Below are 15,280 nucleotides of genomic sequence, written 5' to 3'. Positions count from 1 at the left end.
ATAGGATCGGTTTTTGCTCTATTATTGTTTTTTTGGGTTCCAATTGATGCATTAGGAGTTGATCCTTGTTCTTGCAAAGATGGTGTATTCGCAGAAGCCATTCTAAAACAATATGAAGTAACAAAAGTATAAAACAATAATAACCCTAAATTCCCTATTTTCTATTCCCTATTCAGCAAGACAACATTATTCATAACAGCTTCATAATTTCAAGTTTTAACAAGCAGCGCAACAACAGAAATTTCACCTATTCATGCTAGAAATTTCAAGTTTTCATAACAGAACAGAACAACATAACAACATTATTGATAACAACTTCATAATTTCAAGTTTTAACAAGCAGTTATTTCAACAACAGAAATTTCACCTATTCATCCTAGAAAATTCAAGTTTTCATAACAGAACAGAACAATAGAACAACATAACAACATTATTCATAAATCATAACAGCTTCATAATTTCAAGTTTTCAACAAGCATTAGAAGAACAGAGTAAAACATAGGAGAACAATATTCAACTAACCTGTTTGACAGAGTAGACAGCAGAGGACGAAGACGACGGCGGTGGCGCGGCGGCGGCGATGACAAATATGAGAGACAGGGACGAAGGTGAGACAAAGCACTGAAGCAGAGCTGCGGTTCTATTCTATTCCTTGAGACTTCAGGTCGCGGTGAGGTCTTCTAAGGTGAGACGAAGAAGATGACGGCGGTGGCGCGGTGAGTGACGTCGCAATGTGAGGAGGTGAGGGAGGGTTAGCCGTTGTGGATTTGTGGTTATTGGTTAGGGAATTAGGGTTGGGGACCTGGGAAACAGGAATTGGGGGGGGGGGGTTATTCCTTCAAGCTTCGAGTCTCTTTTTCTTTTTTTTTTTTAACCAAAACGACATCGTTTTGGCAAGTGAATAAAAAAAAGCCTTCCAAACCGGCTGGTTGAACAAAAACCACCGATTCTCTAATTTTTATTAGAATTGGTTGGTTCAAATCGGTTCTCAACGATTCTATTCTTTGTCCGGTCATATTCATCAACCGGATCGGTCAAGAATCCGATTTATCGATTTTTCGGTCAAATCGATCTATCCGATCCGGTTCTTACAACTATGTTCAAAATTGTGACTATAGAATAAGTTTTGGATACAGCTTTAAACGTAATTATAAAGTAGGCTAATATCACCATTTAAAATCGTAACCACAAAGCAAGCTAAAATCACGGTTTAAAATCGTAGTCTAAAATATTTGATAGAAAAAATGACAATCGAGATAAAAAGAAAAAAGAAAAAACCTGTAACCTTAGACTAAAAACTGTGGCAATGGATAAAAAAATATTACATTGCAATAATTAAACTAATATATAGCGATCATAAAGGGTCACCTGGCCTTTTATTCACTCAAAGGGCACATTTTGATACAATCCTTTGGCCTAAGTCCACCTTCAAATAATCGAAGTCATGCTAATTATTATATAACACGATAGTCATTATCATTTATCAAACATAATATATCTGCAGCGAATTAATTAGGCGTGTTTCTTAATGTATCATAATATCGTATCGAATAAATGTTCACATTGGTCCCAAAAAAAATTTAGATAGGATATTTTAGTTTTTAATAAATTTTTTATTTTTTAGAAATTTTTAATAATTATTTTTGTTGGATATTTGATCTTTTTATTATTTTAAAGAGAAATTAATTTGTCTTATAATAATATTTTTTCGAATCAAATTATCTTTTAATAAAATTTATTATTAAAATTTATTAGAGAATTATTTATTCAATACACATATTAAAATTTTAATTAAAAGAAAAAAAGAGACTAATATATCTAATAAAAATAATTCTTAAAAATTTTAGGATATAAAATTTGTTAAAAATTAAAATATCTAATCTAAAAAAATTTTGAGACTAATTTGAGTATAAATACATTTTTTTCATTCCAAGATTCTAAAAACTAAACTAGTCATTAAATTGTAAAGTTATTAAGTTAGATGTTCAAAACTTTAAAGATTCGCCTTGTATTGATAGATCAGGATTGGAATCGGAATGCCCTTCTTGATTAGTTAGGAATTTTTAAATTCTTATCTTTCTTTATTATAAAGCAATGTAGTGCTAGACTTCTGAAATGTCATTGATCGCTGGACCAGCTATTTAATCTATTTTTCAATTTTGATCTCTTGTCTTTCTAGCAAAAGAATTGAATTTTGTCTACGAATATCAAATTATGTTCTCATGAATCATTAACTAAAAATCTCATAAGAGAAGAAGAAAAAGGTTCTGGTTTATCGTTTTTCTTCCATTCAAGTCAGCAAGTGGATCAAGAAACTACCGCCCAAGGGTGCTCATAGAGCCGGTCTTCGTTTGCCTAAGATCCTATTATGAGATTGGGAGAAAGTAGAATAACATTTTAGGACTAACGGCCAACTGTAGGTTTAAGATAAAATAGGTAAGTAATTAACCACTGAACATTAAACATACAGTGGACACTCCTGACTGAAGACCATTCACAACAATAATCTATATGCCAGCGAAAAACTTTTAAATAAAAATTCAATTCGTGACGGATTAATTTTTAGCCTGTCGAATTAGGAGATACCGTGAATAACAAATTCTTTTTTTAATTCAATTGAAATTTAATCCGAATTAAATCAGATATAATAAAATAATATATTCATGTATCAAATATATATCTTTTAAAAAATAGTTAAATTTTTTATATTTTATTACAATCCAACTACACATCCAAGCATTTTTGTATCTAAGTCCAATCAAGTATGCCTAAACTCAACAAAAACCACTTTCATTACACTCGCGAGTACACACGTGCGTTTCAATAACGCTTTTTCGTCTTCATCTTCGTCTTCGTCTTCATCTTCATCTCTGCGTTCTTCCTTCTTCTTCTTTGTTTTCCTCTTTCTTTGTCTTTGTATTCCTTCTTCTTCTTCTTTTTCGCGTTCTTCCTTCTTCTTCTTCGTCTTCCTCCTTCTTCTTTTTTGCGTTCCTTCTTCTTCTTCGCGTGTTTTCTCTCAATCGTCATTCTTTTATTGTTGTTGTTGTTGTTGCGTTTTTTCTTTTCCTCGTTTTAATTGAGGTTCATTTAGATCCAAAAATGAACTGGATTTGGTTCAGATTTAGTGAATACTTAACAGTAGTATCAAGTGAACCTAACTCAATTCACAAATGAACCAAATTCGGTTTAGATTTGAACAAAAAGTGATAAACATTCAATCAGCAAGAAAAGCACATTTTAATTCATTCCTACATGCAAATAAACTCAATTAAACTAAAAAATGAACCGAATTTCTTAAGGAATAATAGATTTGGTAAATACTTGAAAGTAGTATCAAGTGAAACTAACTCAATTCACAAATGAACCGAATTCGGTTCACATTTGAACAAAAGTGATAAACATTCAATCAGCAAGAAAGCACATTTCAATTCATTTCTGCATGCAAATGAACTCAATTAAACTAAGAAATGAACCGAATTTCTTAAGGAATAACAGATTTGGTGAATACTTAAAAGTAGTATCAAGTGAACCTAACTCAATTCACAAATGAATCAAATCCGATTCAGATTTGAACAAACAGTTAAAAAATTACTTAAAGAATAAAAAATTTGGTCAATACTTATCTGCAGCATTAAGTGAAGCTCAATTAACGGATAAATGAACCGAAATAAACTAAGAAATGAATCGAAATTATTTAATGATGGCATCAGAAAAAATCAGAACTAATAAAGATGTTAGTAAAATGTTGGTGTTATTGGTGTTATGATAAAAAAAAAAAAAAAGACGCAACGATAGGGAATAAGGAGGAGGAGGAGGAGGAGGAAGAAGAAGAACCTGCGTGTGCGAATTTGAAAGAAGAAGAAAAACCTACACAAATTTAAAAGAAGAAGAAAAGGAGGAAAAAGAGAAAGAAACAGATAATAAGGAGAAAGAGAAGGAAGCAAAGAAGGAAAAATTGAAGAAGAAGGACAAAGAGGTGTGTTTTAAAAAATTGTTATAACAATTTAATTAAACTTAGTTAAATATTTTATTTAAATATAGAATTTTATTTATTTTATTATTTTAAATCGATTAACCGTTAAAAAGAGTCACATCATTCCATCAATTTTAATTTTTTTTTTTCAGTTCTTTATTCAATTCGTTGCCAATTAATTTTTTTTATCTGAATCAGACCGATTTAATAATAATCAATTTTTAATTAATCCGATTGTACTGATTTGTTCGATTTGATGCACCAATTAATGACTCAATAATCGAACTCCATCTATAAAAGACTACCGAGTCAAAGCTGACTTGTTAAACCAATACTGAGTTTATAATAGAACACATCTTCTTTATATTTTCTCTTATTTTTAATTATTACGAGTTATAATTCAGAGATATATGAACATGACATATATTAAATAGAAAATATTTTATAGATAAATTATGATAATATTTTAATATTTTATTAATATTAAATATAGATTAATTTTTTTGTTAATGTTTTCAATTTTTTTAATTATATAAAAAATTTTAAATAACTGTTTGTTATTAATAAATAATAATACATATTGTTTTTAATGAATTTGATTCATCTAAATTTTAAATTTTATTTTAAAAAATAAAGTATGATCAGTGGCGGAGTTTGAAACAAAATTTTAGGGGGTCAGATAGTGGAGGGCAGATAGAAGATAATTGTCAAGATGCTTTTGATATGAATCTCATTTAAGATAAGCTCGTCTAACATCATCTCTCTGATTTGGGTGATAATTGATATTGTCAAATTTGAAGACGTTTTCCAGGATCTCGTTCCAAAGAAATAAGGTCAAACTCATCAGATGCAACTCTTTAAACTTTTAGAGGTTGTATCTCACTTTTTTCGTGATTTATTAAAATAGAAGAACTATCTACAGGTGTTTATATTGTAAAAGTTATATGTTCTTCTTCTTGAATATTAGCATTTTTTTTAAAAAAATGCATCAATTCTTTGATTTTTCATGATTATTTTATATAAAAATTTGAATATATATATCCTGTAAAATATGTAAAAAAGAAAAAAGTTAGAATTACAAATATTAAAATTTATAATATTTATTGAATTTTTTTATCAATTTATACAAATATAATAATATCAATACTTATTGAATATTCTAATATTTTTTATCATATAAAAAATTAAATTAAATAAACAGTAAAATATAAAATAATATTAAATTACATAAATAAAAATACATAATTTTTTATATTTGAACTCAAAGATAGAGGGAGTGTTGCTTATTGAATAGAAAGCTGTGAATACACTCAGTTCAGTCCAAATCCAACATGTTTTGGATATTTAAAACTAAAAATTATTATGCAATAAAAGCAAGAGATGAAGATTGAACTTTGGTATTTTAAGTCATAGCGAAGTATTTGAGCGAGCTGAACTAATTTTTTATTTTTTGAAGAAGTATTACTAATTTTTTTACCAAAAGTTTGGGGGGCCATAGCCCCCTTGTCTTAACTAAGCTCCGCCCCTGAGTGTGATCTCTCACCATTTATTTTATAGGTGAGATAAAAAAATATAAAAAAAAATTCAAAACTAAAAAAATTACATTTAATTACTTTTTTAAATAAAAATTTAAAATTTAAAAGATTTTCTAATATAATTTTATAAATATAAATAAAGAATAAAATTAGACACATTAATAAGTATTTAGTTATATTAAAGTATACCCAAAAAAATATTTTAATTTTATTTAAAATATAATTGAACACAAATACCAAATGAGTGTCATATTCAGGATATATCTTGACACTTAGACACATTAATTTAACAATGTTCTTGCTTCAGAGAGGAATGAGGAAATAAAATACTAATAACAAGGCATACTTTAGAGCACTAAATCTAATGTAATCTTGGAATTATTTTTTTAGTTACATTTCGTTGACTTTCGGTATATGCCTTTTTTCGGCATCTCATTTCCCATTTCATAGAGTTTATGTTACATTCATAAGATCCGTCCATATGCCTGCCCTGTTACATGATTGAAATCGCTTATGATTAATTAATCGTTACTCATTTTAATTTGTTCCAAAATAATTATTTAGAATGGGACTATTAGTACTCCAAATTATATATCTATCTATGATAGATACTCTCGTGATGACATCTTTACGTGAAGATAACATTGTGAACCATTAGATAAGTTGATAAAGTTGACTAAATATGTTTGATTAATCATCTAAGGATTCACAATATCATCCTTATATAAAGATATCATTATGTGAGTATTCTCTTCTATCTATATCTATGATGTACGGATTCTGATATGGACACGGAACATAATATAATACGGGACACGTCAATACGCAAATTTTAAAATCTTATTAGGTACAAAAACACGCATATATATAAAATATAAAGTATATTTTAGATAAATCGTAATGATATTTTGATATTTTATTATTTTTAAAATATAAATTAATTTTTTATTATTTATAATGTCTTATTTTAATTAAATATAGTATTTAAAATATTTTTTATTTTAATAAATAATAATATATACTATTTCTAAATTTATTTTAAAAATACATGTTAAAAATAAGATTGGATATGCTGACACGTAATGGTATTTAGGTGTGTCCAAACGTGTCTGAAAAAAAATTTTATTTTTTATTAAGATACAGTTAGACACAACAAATACGCGTATCAAACGAGTGTCGATAAATATCATGTCCAAAATGTATTTGACACGCAGACACAGCAACTTAACAAAATATTCGTGTTTTATAAATCTATACTTTATATTACTAACTACAAAATAATTTTAATTTTCTATTCAGCCAAAAACTTTCTCCTTTTCTCTATTTCTTCTCTCCTCTTTTATTATTGATTTAAAAAAAATATTTTAATTTTTTTATTAAATGAAAAAATTTAAAGATCGGTTGGAATTTTTTTAATTAAAGTTGGAGCTATAATTAGTCATAAAAAATAGTTTCTTCTGAAAATCATTAAAAAAATAAATTATATATTCAAATTAATTCTCAACGAATTTTAAATAAGGCATTTTAATTTCTATAATTTCTAATAAATTTTTACTATTTTAAAAATTTTTAAGTATTTTTTTGTCTGTCAATTTGATCTATTTATTACTTACAATAAATTATTTAATATGTATATTAAACAAGTAAATTTTTAATAGATTTTATTATAAGATAATATCATTAGATTTTTAATAAACATTATTTTTTTTATAAAAAGACCAATTCGTTTTAAAAATTTTTAAAATAATAAAAATTTGTTGAGGATCAAAATGCTAAATTTAAAATTTTTTAAGGACTAATTTAGATATATATTTACTCAAAATATAGTTAGTCATTTACATTTCAAATTATCAATTACTTCATAATGTTTTTCATATAGTCAGTCAAATTTGTAATATTAATTAAAAACTTGTTAATTGTCTTTCTTTTTGATGTTTCATCAATGTAATATTGTGGAAGAATGTATATTTATTGTAAACAAAAGTAATTTTTGATGAACTAATTGATTCTACAATTATTAATTTTTTATTTATATTTTATTATATTAATATTCTTCTTTTTCTTCTTCCAGTTCTCTCTTTCTTATTCTCCAAGAATAATCCCTCTGTTTTCGCTTTGCAATATTTATATTCAATTAAAAAATCTTATACAAATAAAATATGAAATTATTTAGGTGCGCATAAAAATATGAAATTATTGTTGTCAAGTTGAATTGTATATTTGATTAAAATTTTGAATTAGAGTAGTTTAGTTTAGGGCAATTTTGGAAATCAAAACTATAGTAATTAATAGAGTGTAGATATAGCCAAATAGGTGACAGTGCTAAAAGCCAACCTGGTTATTTATTTAGACAAATTGATAGATTAAATATTTAAAGGTGAGTTCTTCGGTGTCCATAATTTGGTACCGAAATTGTCGAATTACACCGTATTTAAATGGAGTTTAATTATTACCATCAGTGAGTGTGAATTGATTGAATGGTGTGGTACATTCCAAGATTGTTATATATTCTTTGTTAATATTTAAAAATTTTGTTTAACTATTATGTAAATTCGCACTATAAAACAAATATAAATTTTTATTTTTTCATTTATGAAAAAGGCTTCTGACCACTAAAATTATTGTTTTTCATTTGAATATAATATATTAAGCATTTTTATATTTAGTTTTTACACAATATATTTTAATAAATAATTAATTATTAAATACTGATATAATTGGTATTTTTTACTCTTAAAATAATTATTCTAAATTTTTTTAGGTGTATTTTCTTGTTAATTAAAAATAAACAATAATAATTTAATAATTATTTTATAATTAAATTTTAATCTTAAGTTACTCAATTAGCGTATAATAATTAATAAAAGTAATATGAGCAGGAGACAATAAAAATTTAACCATAATATATTAATAATATAAAAAAAAATTATATTGGTACTCAAGGTTCTTTTATTTAATCAAAATTTTCTATTTATTAATTTAAATAAAAATACAAAAATATGATTAATTTGTACATTAATCTCATTTTCCTAGTCTATACATTTTATTTTCATTTTTGATGACGGTAATGAACCACAAATTTCCTTTCATTTTCATATTTTTGTTAATATAACTATAAAAGATTTTACAAATTTAATTTTTGTAATGTGTAACTATAAAAATAAGACTAAATACACAAATTAATAAATTTATATTTTGTTATTTAAATAAAAATTATATTACTCAATCACTAATATTTATTTTTGTGTATAGTATAAATAGGATTAACTCAAATGACATAACATTATCTATAATTTTATATAAATAAATTATAACTTATATATAAAAAATTATTAATTATATATATATATATAATAATAAAAAATTTAATTAGATTTATTATTCATTCAATAAAATAAATAAAAATATTATAATTTAGATATGATAAGTCTAAAAACATTACACCTTAACAAATATGAATATTATAATTATGTAACGATTAAATTTTTAGTAAGTCTAAATACTATTAGTTATTAGGCGCTACTTCGCATATGTTAGCCGAATTTTATATGTCTTACAGTTTTAATGTTAAAATTTAATCACAGATAATAATAGATAAATCATCACAAAATTTATATATTATTATTAATTAAAATGATAAAATATAATGTGTATATATAAATATTTATTAGTTATTAAAATTTAATCTGACATATTAAAAATAATAGATTTAATATTGTATGTATTGCCAGATTAATAAAAATAGTTCATTTATTATCTATATTTTTTTTTTATGTTACAAAAAAATATTTTTAATTATTTAATAAGATGACCTTTAAATAGTCTTTTAAAGTAATGAGAACTGTAACGACCCAATTTTCAATATGTCTAGATCATACCGAAAACTGAGCGCTACCAATTTGTCTTCCTAATTATTATCTATTATTTATCATATGAGCCTGATTCGTTGTTAAACGCGTAGTTAATTTGTGAGGTGTATTTTTTTTTTAAAACGTTTGGATTAATAGACGGAATCACTCAAAATCAATTCACAAGTAATAACAGATAAAACAGTTATAAACAACCACACATAAATACATCACGAGTAGCTAGCAACATTCAGTTATCTAGCTTTTATTAGAGTATAGACCTTTAGTTAGAACACCCCTAGATATAGCTAGATAATAACTTTATACATATACATACATACAACATCCCAGGTCCTGACCTGTTCAAAGGTCTCTAAGCTGGCACCTAGGCTAGCCTAGACTCTTTACTCACCTAGTCCCTCTAAAATACTAAAGCGAGGGAAAGTATGTTCTAGGTCATCAAAATTCAAGCCAAGTGGAACGTCATCAAAAGATAGAACATCATCTGCTACTCCTCTGCACGATCAGACTTTTCCACAGGACGTCTCTCTGGTACCTCATGAAGTAGCCACACAATAGGAATCTCGTACACAGGATTTAGGTTAAAGTACGCATACGAACGGGGTGCAGACGTTGGCTGGTCTCACAGTATATACATATAATCAGAGAACGATATTCACCCTAGACTAAGAAGACTATCTAGAGCAGAATCCTCTTCTTGCGAACGGTCATCAGCGAACTATGGTAAGGTACTCTTACTTCCATCTGAAGGGGAAAGGGAGAGAGAAGGGGTAAGAACTTGGGAGTTCTTAGTAGGGTCGGGGTTATTAGTTACGTTCATTTATTTGGGGTCGATTAGTAGACGAGTAACATAATATAGCGAAGCAGTAAATAGAAGATAAAGATAGAAAGAGAAAGTAGAGACAACAAAAAGCAGAACACAAACAAAAGAATACAAGAAAATAAAACACAGAAATAGCATACGAGCAGACAAACATAAAGAAGTAGATCACACACAGAAAGGAATGCAACAGAGAATGATGCGCAGACAAGAATGATGCATGTCTAGCCCTAGCGCAGGCCATGAGCTCATGTGTCGGTTGGCTGCCCGCAATCCCGACATTTATCCGGTCACGAGTAATCCCGATTTCCCGAATACGATTTTCCGTTCCTAAATAAATGCGCATATAATAATAGCCGCTCATTTGAGACAGCCTCTGCTTACTGCAGGAAAATATATGTATACTCTGCTCTGCTCTGGGGAAGCGGAAAATAGCTGTAGGTAACTTAGTTTCCCTACAGAAGCTCTGGGTTGCATTAAGCAACTAATATATATTAAATATAGCTCTGGGTTGCATCAAGCAACTAATATATATATATAAATATAGCTCTGGGTTGCATCAAGCAACTAATATATATATAAATATAGCTCTTTATTATATTACTCTTCTCTTTATATCTCTTTACTCTGTTCTGGTTTCTCTTTTCTCTGTATCTCTTTACTCTGTTTTAATTACTCTGTTCTCTGTATCCTTTTTCTCTTCTCTGATTACTCTTTTTATCTGTATCTATATTACTCTTTTTCTCTTTATCTCTTTACTTTACTCTGGTTACTCTGTTTTCTGTGTTTCTCTACTCTGCTCTGATTTCTCTGCTTAACGTATGTATTTAAAGTTTATGTAAATTTCGGTATGAATAGTTCGCCTGTCCCAAGTATAGGTTCATTAAGTCTATACTGAAACAGTTTAACTTTTCATATTATACCTAACCCTAGTCGCAACTCAAGGACTAACTATGTTGCCCTAGTTCGTTCACTAATTTCTGTCTGTTTTTCTGTTATTAAAACCTTACAGACTTTTCTTTAGTTTTTATCTTTTCTTCAACTTTTTATCTTTCTTTTATCTTTGCCTCACTAATATGTTCTTACCACTCCCTAAGTATTTTATGAAGGTAATTATGAGATTCTGCGCTTAAAGTTGTCTTTCTAAACCTTTTACAGAAAACTGCCTTTTTCGCATTATTTTATTATTTTTATTAAAATATTATTTTTAAATAAATATTATTATTTAATATTTTATTATTATTTATTATTTTATTAATATATTTTCGAAAATTAAGTTACCTTTTACTTTTAACCTTTAAAATTTACTTTTTACCACCCGTAACTTTTAATATTTCTACTTTTACCATCCTAACTTTCAGAAATTACCAAATAACCCCTCAAACACCAAAATAATTACTTCCTTGCCCTTTTATGAATCAAAAAGGTGTTCTTCATTGTTCTTCACCACACTCAAAGTGTTCTTCATGTTCTTCATAAATTCTTCAGATTCTTTCTCTGTTTTTACCCGTTTTTCAGTCTTTTCAGCAACCGATTTTTGCCAAAATTCAAAATAAATTCCCAGCCACTAAAACCCCATCTTTTCTACATGATTTTAACACAAATTGAACCCCAATTTATGGCCTAGGGTTTCGTTTTCCAGCAGCCACAAGAACACACATTCATAGCTTGAATTTCATCAAATTTCATCAAAATTTCACCAAATTTTCACCAAGAATAAATCATATATGCAACCAATTTTTAGGACAGCTAAATCATACAACATTCACACATCTCAAACACAAATAATCAAGATTAATTTCGTGACACCCTACCTTGATTTGCTGCTCCAAATCCGGTTAAACTTTCAGGTGGTCCTGAAGCACTTTTTCCTCCCAAATCACATCAAGAACAACTTTAAATCCAAAAACTCTCAGCTGACCAAATATCACTCAGTATGTTAGGAAGAGATATCTCACCTTAGACTTGCTGGAAATTCACGTTTCTTGGCCCTCAAGTCAAGTTAAGCATGATTCCTAAGGAAGAACAACAAGAAAACACATGTTTTGCATGGTTTTCCTTGAAAACCGAATTGAAATGGGAGGGAGACAGCCATCTCACCTTATTTCCAGCCTTGATATGTTATATGGTTATGTAGAGGAAGAAGAGAGGATCATTTTGGTGAAATCGGAATTTTGATTTGAGTTTTAGTTCAGAAGAAATCAAGCTTTGAAGATTAAGTGTTCATGAAAGTTTCTCTCTTTTCTCTCTTGTTATTTTCGGCCAAAATGATGAAATGAGACAGCCTTGGAGGTCTTGGGGGTGTAAGGTGAATTGTGATTGGTTGGCTTGAAGGTGGATTAAAATAATATTAAAATATCTCTGGTGTACAACTACTAAAACTAGGTGTACTGGAACACTCGTAAAAACATCTCTAAAAATTATTTTCTGAGCTACTAGCATAAATGACACTAGTAACATATTTATTATGATAATAGAACATGTATAATGAGGCCTTGGTATTACTAAATTCATCAGAGAGTGTTGGTGCTAAGCTGCACCAGTAAACCGTAAACCCGGTTAAACCGATTTTCTGTTTTTAACAAAAACAGACCAGGTAACCTTATAATATCATTCAAGCATTTTCTAATACTAATATAATGATAATATTATACTATTATCTCTCTCCTCTCATGAATCGAGTCCGGTTCGTCAAACAGAGACTATTTACGAAAATCAGAATCAAAACTGCCAACCGATACGGTTCAAAAACTAGGTTCTTCGCGATTGCATTATCGAGCTTGCCTCAAAGGAGGTTCTAGCTTAAGGATGACGTAATGATAATGAGGATTGAGATTCTTGATGATATAACAGAGGTGTTCCCTTTACTGATTTTCTGGAGAAACCCGTACTTTCAGAAAAGATCTCATGTACTCGAAAATCAGGGTTGTTACATTCTACCCTCCTAAAAGAAAATTTTGCCCTCAAAATTTCAGTTACCTAGGAATAAATGCGGGTAATCATCTTTCATCTTATCTTCCAGTTCCCAAGTGTGCTCTTCCTCTCCTCTTGGTTCCCATGCTACTTTTACTAAGCGAATAACTTTGCCTCTTAGCTGCTTATCACTTCTTTCTACTATCTGAACCGGTGATGCTTGATATGTCAAATCATTTCGTAACTGTACTGTATCTGGTTGTAAAACGTGACTCTCATCGGGAACATATTTTTTTTAAGTTGCGAGACATGAAAAACATCATGAAGGTTTGATAAATAAGGAGGAAGGACTATTTGATAAACTACTAGACCGACTCTTTTAAGTATTTGGAAAGGTTCTATGTATCGTGGGTTAAGCTTTTTAGTCTTAAGGACTTTACCTATTCCAGTAATCGAAGTTACTTCTAGAAAGACATGATCTCCCTCACTAAACTCTAAGGGTCTATGTCTATTATCGGCATAGCTCTTTTGACGGCTCTGTCCTGTCTGGATCTTCCGACGAATCTCCTTTATCTTCTCAGTAGTTTCTTACACTAAGTTTGGACCTAAGACACTAGCTTCTCCATCGTCATTCCAACACAATGGTGTCCGACATCTTCTTTTGTAGAGAGCTTCATATGGTGCCATCCCGATACTTTATTGGCAACTGTTGTTGTAGACAAATTCGACCAACAGCAAATACTTATCCCAGCTGCTTTGGTTGTCTATCATACATGATCGTAACATGTCTTCTAATGTCTGGATTGTCTGCTCTGATTGTCCGTCTGTCTGAGGATGGTATGCTGTACTCATGTGCAATTTTGGTCCCAACACTTTCTGGAAAGCTCTCCAGAATCTGGATGTAAACATCGGATCTCGATCTGAAACAATTAACAAAGGTATCCCGTGCAATCGTATGATTTCTTGAATATATATCCGTGCCAACCTTTCTAAAGTATAGTCAACTCGAATCAGAAGGAAGTGCGCTGACTTTGTCAACCTGTCCACAATTACCCAGATGGCATCGTGTCCTGTTGAGGTCCTTGGCAATCCCGTGACAAAATCCATAGAAATCTGCTCCCATTTCCATTGTGGTATTTCTAAGGGTTGCAGGGTTCCTGACAGCTTCTGATGTTCCACCTTCATCTTCTGGCAGGTTAAACACTTTGAGACATAATCAGCTACTTCTTTCTTTAAGCTCGGCCACCAGAACATTTGTTTTAAATCTTGATACATCTTTGTCACTCCAGGATGCATAGAAAGTCTACTTTGGTGAGCTTCAGCAAGAATCTTTTGTCGCAATTCTCCAGAGTTAGGCACACAAATTCTTTTCTTGTACCTCCATAGGCCACTACGATCCTATCTCACAGCTTCTTCAGCTCTGCAAGCAATGGTGACATCCAATACAGTGCTATGGAAATCGGTCCGGCTCCAGGTACTAGATCAATGCTGAATTCTATCTCTCGCTGAGGAAGAGACTCAGGTATGTCGTCCAAGAAAACATCAGGAAATTCCTTCATCATTCAGATTCGTTCTAAGCTTAATTCACTATCATTCGAGCTAGCCGCTAACAGAACGTACCCCTCACAATCACTCCCGCCTAAGGTAACTCTTACAGAATTCAGATATAAGGTGTGGGACAGAAATGGTTTAGTACATAGACTATCAGATGGAATAACAACAGTTCTTTTAAAATAATCAAGGAAAACATGATACTTAGATAACCAATCTAATCCTAAAATAACTTCTAAACCATATGGAGGCAAACAGATTAGATAGTGTATAAAAGTCCTGTTCCTAATAGCGAATGGTACTTGCAGGCACACTAAACTGGTCAAAGCATTTTGGGATGCAGGTGTATGGACAATCAAGTAAAAATTCAATTTAAAGAAATATAATCCTAACTCGTGAGCAATAGTTAGAGAAATAAAGAATACGATGCACCCGAATCATACAGTACAGTTAGAAATCGATTCTTGACATAACACTGACCTTGAATGAGGCCGTCCGATTGCACAACATCGTCAATAGTGATAGCAAACACTCGTCCTTATTGTTGGGTTCTGACTGGATTTTGAGTAAATCCCTTCGGACAATCCTTGGCAATATGTCCAAGTTCTCCACAAGCATA

At 29.6% G+C, this 15,280-nt stretch overlaps 1 long non-coding RNA gene across 1 annotated transcript; it reads right to left on the bottom strand.

Annotated features, from left to right (window-relative positions):
* Positions 1 to 9,593: 9,593 nt before the first annotated feature.
* Positions 9,594 to 12,454, bottom strand: LOC140179532 (uncharacterized). Its single transcript, XR_011873031.1, has 3 exons — positions 12,298 to 12,454; positions 12,012 to 12,212; positions 9,594 to 10,121 (listed from the first exon to the last, which is right to left on the bottom strand). It is a non-coding gene; the product is annotated as an uncharacterized lncRNA (long non-coding RNA).
* Positions 12,455 to 15,280: the final 2,826 nt, after the last annotated feature.

Source organism: Arachis hypogaea, chromosome 15 (assembly GCF_003086295.3).
Source record: "Arachis hypogaea cultivar Tifrunner chromosome 15, arahy.Tifrunner.gnm2.J5K5, whole genome shotgun sequence".
Lineage (NCBI taxonomy): Eukaryota > Viridiplantae > Streptophyta > Magnoliopsida > Fabales > Fabaceae > Arachis > Arachis hypogaea.
The sequence above is the reverse complement of the archived record's forward strand: the minus strand, read 5'-3'. Positions and strand labels throughout refer to the sequence as shown.